The sequence below is a fragment of the Prionailurus bengalensis genome, chromosome C2, assembly GCF_016509475.1.
Source record: "Prionailurus bengalensis isolate Pbe53 chromosome C2, Fcat_Pben_1.1_paternal_pri, whole genome shotgun sequence".
NCBI lineage: Eukaryota > Metazoa > Chordata > Mammalia > Carnivora > Felidae > Prionailurus > Prionailurus bengalensis.
Window position 1 is genome coordinate 83,277,488 of NC_057350.1, and position 10,819 is coordinate 83,288,306.

General features: G+C 54.1%; 1 long non-coding RNA gene across 1 annotated transcript; it reads right to left on the bottom strand.

The window, feature by feature from the left end:
* Positions 1 to 168: 168 nt before the first annotated feature.
* Positions 169 to 2,646, bottom strand: LOC122491654. The gene is made up of 3 exons (XR_006299417.1): positions 2,373 to 2,646; positions 1,692 to 2,067; positions 169 to 215 (listed from the first exon to the last, which is right to left on the bottom strand). It is a non-coding gene; the product is annotated as an uncharacterized LOC122491654 (long non-coding RNA).
* Between the last annotated feature and the right edge of the window lie 8,173 nt (positions 2,647 to 10,819).

Here is a 10,819-nt window from a genome sequence, read left to right on the forward strand (position 1 = left end):
GGGAGGTTTAGTACTAACTGTAAGAATTTAAAACAAGCATATTCGTGGGGCACCTGGGTGGCTCAGTCAGTTAAGCGTCCGACTTCGGCTCAGGTCATGATCTTGCAGTTTGTGAGTTTGAGCCCCGCGTCGGGCTGTGTGCTGACAGCTCAGAGCCTGGAGCCTCCTTCGGATTCTGTGTCTCCGTCTCTCTCTGCCCCTCCCCCACTTGTGCTCTATCAAAAATATATAAAATGTAAAAAAAATAAAATTAAAATGAGCATATTCTTGACCCAATGATGCCACTTCTAGGAACTTATCCTATAGAGCTGCCCAAATGCAGGATTAAAGGAGAACAGCATTACAATGTGTGGATCCAGGAAAAGAACATAACTGGGGCTAGTTCTGCAATCTACTAATGGTACTTATGGCGATAACTGTTCCCAAATCACCGGTCTCTGAATAATAAAGCTATAGAAATACTTCTGTTTGCACAAAGATATTCTTACGAGGATAGATGTGCACTATAGAACTGTTGTGACTGCAAGACTTTGGAGTCAATATAAATGTCCAGAGGGAGGGGACTAGATAAATAATAAGTGGAATATCTATATAAAGGAATACTATACAACTTTAAAAAAGTATATAGACATATATATATATATATATATATATGCATGGAAATATTAGGAGAAAAAATAACACGTTGCAGGACAACATATATGGTTTGATCTCATTTAGGGAAAGAAAAAAAACAAAAACAAAAATCCCCACCCTTTCCCCCTCCTCTCAGCTGGGTGGAGGCTTCCTGCTAAGTTCAGGCTGGCTCAGGACAGGCTGCCCTGGGTCAAAAGCCCAGCCTCTTCCTTCCAGCCAAATGGGTCAGTGCCCCAGGATGGCCACACCTGGGGAAGGAAGCACTGCTGAGGCCCCAGGGTCAGGTCTCTTGCCCCATGGAGCACAATAGAAGCAGCCTCCATTCTAAAGCAGACAGACCTGGGTTCAAATCATGTTCATCAATTACCAGCTGAGTGACCTTAGGCAAGTTTCCTCACCACTCTGAGCCTACATTTCCCCATTTATAAACTGGGATGCTAACACCTGCTGCACTCTGTAATGGGAATTAAATGAGGCAATGTATAGACGGGTGCAAGACCATCTCAGTAAATGCTGGCCCTCTCCCATCCCCACAAAAGCTTCTTTTACACTGCTTTCAAATTCCTGCAACCCAGCCTCAGCTGTGACCCTGCTCATCAGCACTTCCGCCACCCCCACTCTACTCCTGATCCGGTCTCCATAGTGGACTCTTCCTAGGTCCACTTACTCCTCACTCAGTGACAACACTGAGGCCTCCTCCAACAATGAGTTGAATAAGACCAATGAAGACTTCCCTCAGGGTTGAAATATCCTCTCCTACCCTCCCCCAAATGTGTCTCCTGTTCTTCCGACATGTGCCCTAGCTCTCAACCCTCACCGGCCTTCAGGACATGACCCCATCAGTCATCTCCCCTTTCACATGGCCATCCCTCCCTGCCACCCCAACCTTATGATTAAGCTCAGGTGGGTGCCACCATAAAACACCCATTTCTCTACCCTGCTCCCCACCCCATCTCCCTGTCTTCTTTAACCACAGTGTCACCTCCTTCTGCCTTCCTGCCATCTATTCGGGGACTTTTGTTCAGCCTCCCTCCCCTGGCCCGCCTCATTTTCACCTCTGGGCAACGGTGGAGACAGCCATAGACCCCTGGAAACGTGCTCCTGGCTTTTGCGACTCCGATGCTCTGCACCAGCCAGGATTCTTCTTTCTGCCACACACCTCACTCCTCCTGCAACCCATCTCCCCTCTATCCTCCGGGAGCAACCTGACCGCCAGATTTCCTCTCTTCTCTGAATGATTGAGCTTGGGAAAAAAACGTGACCCGAGTTGCCGGTTTTTCAGAGAAAACTGAAGTCCCCAAGTAACTTCCCCAAAGCCACACAGCGGGTGAGCAGTAGAGCCGGGTAGTCTTTAATCGTGGAATCAAGTGCTTCCGGAAGTTTCTGGCTCTCCGGAACTTCTTCCCTTCAATTCTACACACTTTCTCGGCCCTAGAAAAGTTCAGCCAGGTGCATATTAGCATAAAAACGTCCCTAATTAGTCTCCATTTCCGCCCGGGTGGGTCAACCCAGCCGCCAGGATCCCAGCCTCTGGCCCGGCACCCCTTCCCAACCTCCCCGGTGCCCAGGAATCTCCGAGCACCTGCCCGGAGAGTGGGCGGGCGGCGAGCGCTGAGGCCCGGCCCCTGCAGCACACTGGGCCGGCCTGGCCCGGGACGCCCACCTCCAGCCCCTCGCCCCCCGCTGCCAGGAGCACGCGGCGCGCACCGCCTGAGCGTGGGAGGGGTTGGATTGACCTTGGCAAGAAGCAGCGAAGCCCTCAAAGGCCCCGGCCCCTCGCGGCCGCTCCGGCGCCGGGGCTCCAGTTTCTGCTGCCACCATCTCTGTTTCTCGTCCAGCCAGGGCCCGGGGGAAGGGTGCTGGGAGGAGCCCGGCCCGACCCCCGGCAGCAGCGCTCGGCTGCCGGAGACGAGATCTGATGAGAATGTCTTCCTGCAAATTAAGCCTTCTCGGGACTCTCCATCCGGTGCCGGCAGCAAGCCCGGCGCGCGGGGAGCCAGGCTTGGGGGGCGGCGGAGGGGCCGGCGCGGGCGCAGCAGCGGCCAGGGCTCAGCACCCCACCCTCTGTCCCCGCCCCCTCCCGCCTGCACTCGGGGTCGGAGCGTGGAGCCCACCTACCACAGCTCCCTGAAAGAGGGCAGCTGTGCCTCTCTCCTCTGCCCCGCTCGGGCCACCGAAGGTGTTCAAGCACCCTGTCTCCTACCCTTTACCCGAGGAGAGAAACCCTCCTGGGTTCCGGTCCTGGCTCCAACCCCAAGCTAGCCGTGGTACTCGGACAGTTGCTTCTCCCTTTCCCCAGGCGTAAATCAGGGGCAAGAGCACCCTTTGCCTTCCGCTCTGGTGAGGATTCATGATCCCGCATGCGAAGGACCCGCCACAGTGCCCAGTACAGAGTGAGCCTAGGGTCCTACCCGGCTTCAAGCCCTGGAGCTCTGGGACCTCCTCCCACCTCCATTGTTTGCACGTTAGCTATCTGCGTTTTTCTGTGCAAGGGAAGCTAAGTAGAAGAGTCTGCAAGGAGTGTGAGAATTTCAGGTGTATTTGGGAAAATAAGAGGTAGAATTTTGGAACACATTGCCATCCTAGAAAAATACTAGACTCCGAGATTTTCTCCAGGAAAACAAAAAGCGATAATGAAAGATCTTCACCTTTCTTTGGCTGTGAACCTATGGGTGATAAATCTCATTGTTGTTTAATAACTTACTTTTATCCCCCATTTTACAGAGAGGGAACGGATTCCTCAAGATTACACAAGTGTTTAAACAACGGAGTTCCCAGTTGAACACAGCTCCTCTCATTCCAAGTCCTGTGCTCTTTGCTATTCCATGTCTTTGGACATGACTATTTTGTACTATTTATAGTTTCCGTACTTATCACGTTTTTCCTTAGTATTGGCGAATTAAAAAAAAAAAAAGACTCCAACCTGTTTTAACTGTGCTAAAAGGAAGACAAAAAGCAAAGTGGGTGTCTATACTTGCATCTGGGTTCAAAATACGTGACAGGGTGTTGGGGTGGGGTCCGGTGAGCAGAGTGGCAGGGAAGTGGAGATCCCAGGAGCCAGAGTGGCAGGGCATCTAGAGAAGCCGCTGGGGATCCCCTCTGGCTCTACGAAGAGTTGGTGCCTCAAACCCAGCTCTCCCACTCTTCCCACACTGGGGATCCAGGTCAGTCGCAAGTGCCCAGCCCCAGGCCAGCACAGCCCTGCAGTGGGAAGGATGCTTGGCCCAGAGGTGGCTCAGCACTCCCCTGCTCCCCCTTGGGGATGTCTGCCCGGCAGCCAGGGCGGGATGCACCTCTGGGAGGACAGACAGAGAGGCATTCAGGGGTTTAGACGGGGAGAGACAAAGGTGGGGAGGAAGCAATGGAATGAGAGGGAGAGACAGGAACCCAGAGGAGGAACAAGGAAGCTATTCAGAGTTAAGAGAGGGGAGGCCGCCGGGGAGAGAAAAGATGGAGAAAGAGGGGAGAAAAGAGAGACAGACAAGCAAAGGGGTGGTGGGCAGAGGGGGAGAGTGAAGGAGTAACAAAGATGGGCAGAAAGGAGACAAAAGAGAGGAGAGAAAAGGAGAAGCAGAGGAGACAGGGAGAGGCGACAAAAAAGAGGAGAGGAGAAAGGAAGGAGGCAGGAGGGGAGGGAAGGAGAGGGAGAGGAGACGCTGGCGGGCGGGGGACGGTGAGGCCGCGGGAAGCGCTGGGAGAAGGAGAGGGAGACAGTGAGCTCGACGCGTAGGGCTGCGGGGCCGGTGGGTGGGACCGAGTGCTAAGCCTTTTCTTTCTCTTTTTGGGGTGGGCGGCGGATCTCCGCCGAGATAACCCAGCCAAGCCCCCTGCCCCGCGCCCCAGCGAGGGGCCGCAGCTGTATAAATACCGGGGGTGGGGGAGCGAGGCTGCTGCCCAGGGGTCAGCGACACCGGAGAAGGCTTTGCTGTCATTAGCTAATTGAGCCCCAGATGTTAAGAAAAGGTTACGTCCTCCTCCGGAGAGTTTTTCTTTTTAAACACTTTACACAGACTCCCCGGCCAAAATGGCCGGGAGGGCCGGCCACCCCCACCCCGGCCTCCCCTAGCCCCGCCCCCCAGGGCCCCCGGCCCCCACCCCGACCCCCCCATCCGGCTCCCCGAAGCCGCCAGCCGCGGCTGCTGCCCCTGTAATCCAAGTGGCCTGCCCGGAGGCGCGGCGGGGACCACCGGCGGTGGAGCCAGCCCCCAGCCCGGGCCGCGCCGACTGGGAGGTCAGCCCGGAGGGAGGGCGGCTGGGAGCGGGGGACCCCGGGGAGCGGGGCTCTCAGGCTCTTAATCCCCCTGAAGGTTGCAGATCAAAGACGCTGGTACCGAGGCAAAGGCGGTGCGGGTGGGGGCGGGGGCTGGCTCGGGCCGCAGCCTTCCCCCTGCTCTGCGGGCTGGGGCTCCCTGGCCCAGGACCCCAGGCTGCCAGCTCAGCGGAGGGGGGAGGCTCCGGCTGCCGGCTGCCGGTTGAGGACCGCAGGCCTGAGGGAAAGTTGCCCAAGCGCCCCCACAAGGCCTTCATGGAACTTGCCCCTCCCCTGGGGCTGAGGAAGGGTGTTTGTCCAGACCACTCCCAGGGAACAAAACTGTAGAATGCCAGGCACTTGATACATATTATTTCATTTACCCTTCACAAAAACCCAATGGGGTTTTTTAATTGTTGTTATTATTATTAGTTCATAAATGAGGAAGCGGGCTTCTAAAAGGTTAAAGACACTTGCCCAAGGACACACATGGCTAAAAGTGGCAGAACTAGAACCCCACAGGGCTCAAGGCCTTGCCTTGCTTTTTCCCCTCACTACTCTCCTCCAAACCCCCTACCCTTCCCTCTCCGCTCCCATCCCCTTCCTCTAGCCTCCCAGGCTTCTTCAGCCCCCGAGAAGGGATCCACCCACCTGTGGCCCTGGCAAGCGGGGTGGGGTGGGGGAGCAGCATAGTGCCAAGGGCGTGGCCAGTGTGGCAACAGCTACGGGCTAAATGTGCGGGATGGGGCTGGGCAAGCATGTGCCTGGGTTGAATCTGAGCTGAAGGAATGTTCATGTTGCCCCTGTCCCAGAGGTGGGGCTCCCTGCTCAGAATAGAACCAAGCAAGTCAGAGCTGGAAGGGGCCTTCAAGATGATCTGATCCAACCCTCTTGTTTGATAGATGAAGCTGAGCCCCAGAATAGTGATGCGTCCTCGTCAAGGTCACACAGCGAGTTGGCGGCAGAACGGGAATGAGAGCGCAGGCCTTCACTGAGTGCCTGCTTGGTGCCCCACACCCGACTAGCTCTGCACACGTGATCTTGTTTAACCCCGCAACAACACTGCAAGGTGGAGATTATCATGTCTGTTCTCGAGATGAGGAAACTGAGGCTCGTGTCCTAGGTCTCCCAGTGAGAAAGTGGTAGAACTAGCTTTGACCTCAGAACTTCCTCACGATTTCCCTTCCCATGCCTCCCAGACTATCAAGGTTAAGAGTGGAGACTGAGGGATGGGGCGAGATACGTGCTCAACAGCTCTAGAGACACAATAGGAAGGGAACACAGGCTGGGAAACGTCTCATCCTCAGCTTTAGTCTAGACCAGCTCTCCATGACCTTCATAAAGTGGCCCAAATGTTGAGGTCCTCCCCAAATTCCATTCTGAGAGGGTAAGTCTGGGGGCGGGGGGGGGGGGGTGGAAACAAGGTGGTTAGTGGCCCTTCACAGTTGTGAGGGTCTGGAGATTCAAGAGAGGTCTTAATCCACAGGCTTCTTTCTGATTTCCTACCTAAGGTTCAGCTGAGAAGATGAACAGGCCCTAAGGCTTAGCTGCCCCACCCCAGACCTACACCTGGCTTCTGGGGGCAGCGCTACTGCAGCTCCATAGTCAGACTCCAAAAGCTTCATCCTCATACCTCTTCCCCTTCTTAGCCTCCTTCTATGATCCTGACTTACCATTTCTTAGCTTTCTACTGGCTCCATTTCACTCATTTATCCATAAATGCATTCAACAAAAATTTATCAAGTACCTACTATGTGTCACCATTGTGCCGGCCCTGGGGATACACCAGAAAGCAGACTGCTCTTTAGAAGCTTGCAGTCCAGCAGGAAGACAGAATTAACTACATAGATGTGTAAATAAATTTGTAATTACAAATCGGTGTTGTAAAGGAAAGTACTGGGTGCTTTGAGAAGTTATAACAATAACATGCCTGAATGTACGGATGAGATGATGATTAAGACAATAATTACCCAAACAGGGGGGCTGAGGCAACTCCTCATTTGTAATCATGCCCACAATTCTACAGTGGGTCTCCAGTCCTCCCCCAATGGTGACCACCCAGTCTGTCCCAGAGGGTCCAGCTGATGATGTGGGTGGGAGTGGGATGATTAGATGATGGCCCCAGTGTCAACAGTCCCCTCTGCTAGCCAGCTCAGGATTGGGGAGGGCCCAGTCCAGAGCTGGTGAGGAAGCTGGGAGAGAGGCAGGTGAGGGCCAAGGCTTGAGTCTGGGAGCACTGGGAGAGGAGGGGGCAGTGTGCCTACTGATGAGTGTGTGAGCCTCCAGCATCACTCCAGGGAAAAATTCCTCCTGCTCTGCGTTTTGACTGGGTCCTCCCGTACACACACTTAAACAGATGCAATCTCCCTGACTCTTTAGGGAAGGGCTGGACCAGCCCACAAAAAGCATAGTAGAGCTGGACAGGTCCTGCCTTGATATCAAACAGCGTTGGGCTCAAATCCCACTTCAGCCAGTTTCTGACTGTGTGACCTCAGGCAAGGCTCTTGGTATCCCTCAGCCTTCGTCCCCTTTGAGGTAACATGAGCCTCTGCCACGGAGGGCTGTGAGGATTTGATAAACTCATGTGCGGAAAGCACTGAATATAGTACCCAGCCCATGGTTCACCATTAATGAGGGACGGCTGTCACTCTGATTATATAACCCGATAATTAATATATAATGGTAATAAAAGAAACCTCACTCATGCCCTCTGGGCTCCCACCTGGTTTCTGAGCCTCTCTGGGAGGTCACTCTCAGTTGGCCTCCCGTGAGAAGGAGTTTTACAAGTCTGTGAAAATTGTCCCAGCAACCCAAGAACCTCTTGAGGTCCAGGCAAGGCACACAGTAGGTATTCAGCATTGACTGGGGTAGGTGGGGGGAGGTGGAGAAGGAAAGCCTGGGAAACCCCCATGTGTGCTGCCGGGGGTGGGCACAGCACCTCTCTGAGCACAAGGCCGGCCATCCCACCACAGTGAGGAGCTCGACATGCTATGCTGTCCTGGCTCTACACTCTTCAGAGGCTGCAGGGACAAGCTGGAGAGGTCTGACTTAGTTGAGCCTTCCCAGCCAGACAGGGAAAGTCATAGCCACAGCCAGCACGCTGGCTCAGCCTCTGCAGGGCACAGAGTGCACCTGGAACCCATTAGGCCTGGCCAGGCCCTTGTTCCCTCTTGGCATAAATAGAGTGAAGAATTTGTTTTGACTACTTCAAATTGGGCAGATTTTAGGGCCTGAGAATTGGAAGTCCCCAATGCCCTGATGGACAAACAGACCAAGAGACAGAGGGCTGAGGCAGCAGGAAGAGAGTCCAGTCCCGTTCCTGTTCCTTGTTACCATCTCTGCTTAGCTGGGCCTCCGATAATGGTAATCACAGCCATGCTCCATGGAGTGCGAGCTGCTTCCTCAAGTGTCCTATCTTCTCAGCAACCATGCAAGATAGAAATTAGAATCCCTGACTTCTAGGTGAGGAGGGCTATTGACTTGCCCCAGGTCACTGAACTAGTAAGTGGCCGCTCTAGATTCTACACCAGGTTTGTCTGACGTCAAGGCCAGTGGAAATCTTTCCAGGGACCACCACGAAGACTACAGTGGGGGATGGGGTAGAGCCCGGGGTCACTGTCAGAGACACAAGGCTCACAGAGCTGAAGTCGCTCAGATCCTCACCCCAGCCAGAGGACAGGAGTCTTAACCTCTGCACTGGGCTCCCTCTCCCAAGTTACCAGCTCTTGACCTCAACTGCCCCAGGGAGTTGTGCCCCCCAGGTCAGGGTTGGGTTGACCTTGGCAGGAGGGAGAGTCTGTGGGCCCTGGGATGCTGCCAAGACCTCGTGAAATGAAAGGGAACCTTGTCCTGTCCCACACAGGGCCCATTCTCTGAGCACTCTTGAGCCAGCCTGGCCTCCATGGACCAAGACCTGATCCCTCTGTGCCAGCTATTCATAGACTCACAGAAGAGCATCCGTCGCCAGGGGCAGGGCCCTTAGAAGTCCCCGAGCCCAGCCCATAAAGTTTACAGTTATGGAAACTGAGGCCCAGGGAAGGGAGGGACTCCGTCAAGGCCACACAGTGAGTTAGTGGCAGAACAAAGACTCAAGCCCCATCTCTGGCTTCTGAGGGCTGAGCCTTTTCTCCAGGATCCTGGACCTCACTCCAAATAGGCAGCCCTGCTTTACTTCCCTCCCTTATAGAGACGTCCACAGCTGTGCTCCCTGACCCCCTCTTCGTTCCCCCAGAAGGACTGGCAATAAATACTTGTTGGATTCTCCATTTGTAACTGTTCAATCTCAATACCCAAGCTAAAAGGGCTGCCTTTTGAGGTAATGAGTGCCCCATCCCTGGGATGGTCAAAGAGAGGCTGGATGACCACCTACCATGGAGGTTGCAGAGTGAGGAACTTGTTGTCTGAGAAATGGTCTCCCTAGACAGCCCCAGCTGACCTGGCTGGTCTCCTCATAGTCCCAGGGTGACCCAAGTGAAGATGAGGCCTTGTAAGAGCAAGAGACCCAGAGGGGCTGGCATCTAGTGGAGGTGACAGGTTTGTAAAGGTACTGTCTTTTTTTTTTTTTAATGTTTATTCATTTTTGAGAGGGGTGGGTACAGAGAGGGGACAAGGATCCAAAGCAGGCTCTGCTGACAGCAGAAAGCCCAATGTGGGGCTCAAACTCATGAACCATGAGATCAGATGAGCCAAGTCAGATGTTCAACCGATTGAGCCACCCAGGCGGCCCTGTAAAGGTACTATCTTTACAAGGATACCCATCACCATTCCCTGTCCTCCAACTTCTCATACTTCCTTGACCATGGTGGGGGGGGGGCGTGGTCAGCAGTGTGGTCCCCACAAGAGCCACCCAGCAAAGTACAGGTCCTCTTGGCCCTCTGATTCCACTGTCCCCTGCATCTTGGGACACAGTCCCTTGAGGCCACATCAGGGTATGAAATTCTAGAGGAAAGCAAGGCCTCCTGGGAAAAGGGAACCCCAGCTAGAGATTTTCAAGGGGGACCAGACCAACCCCCTCCCAACTCCAAGCTGTGCCCTTGACATGGCCCAGCCTAGTGGGTCTGTTCAGACTCAAGAATAGAGACCTGGAGTAGTAGCCTGTACTTGCTTGCACACTCCCTAACCAAACACATCTACACTCTAGAGATTTCCTGAGACCTAGAAAAGGAGGTGAGTCTGGGAGTGGAGAGAAGATGGGTTGGTCAAAGATATTTTCCTGGATAATAATAATAGAATGTAGCTGCAAAGAAAACATTTTCTAGGAAACAAACACTGCTGCCTTTCAGCATTCTCTCAGAGGAACAGAAGATACCTCAAAAGTCAGCCCCTTTTGTTGGCTGAAATATCTCGATGTATCATAATGGGGATCTGGTTGAAACGGGGTGAGGCCCAGGTCCAGCAGGGACCCAAGGGCAGCACAAAGGGATGCTGAGGGGCTCTGGCGGTAGCCACAGGAATCTGGATGGGACAGACTGGGAGGCAGGAATGGGATGCTGTGAGGTGGTACCTAGAGGGGAAGGCTGAGGAAAGACCATGCTGGACCCCTGCAGGCAGAGGCCCGTGGATGGCAGGACTAGGCGGTTAGGGTAGGGTGGTGGATCTTCAAGTGCACATGGCTGGCCACATTGTACTGGCTGTATCCTCCTTCTGTATCCCAGCCCTTCAGTGATGGCCCACAAGGCACAGGCCCAGAGTTCATGTGTCCCCAGCGGGGCAGCAGCAACAGCTCAGATAAACACCAGCCACGGCAGGAGGGATGAGGGGGAGCAGAACCACTGACATTTCAAGAGTCTAGGCAAATACTGAGGGGGTGGGTTTGCGAGTGCTTCTATGTTTGGGAGCTGGGGACACCTGATCATTATTAATACTTGAGTAATAAAGGAAAGAGGTGATCCTTTGGAAGGCTGGGAGACTTGCAAACACCCAAGAGGCAGACAC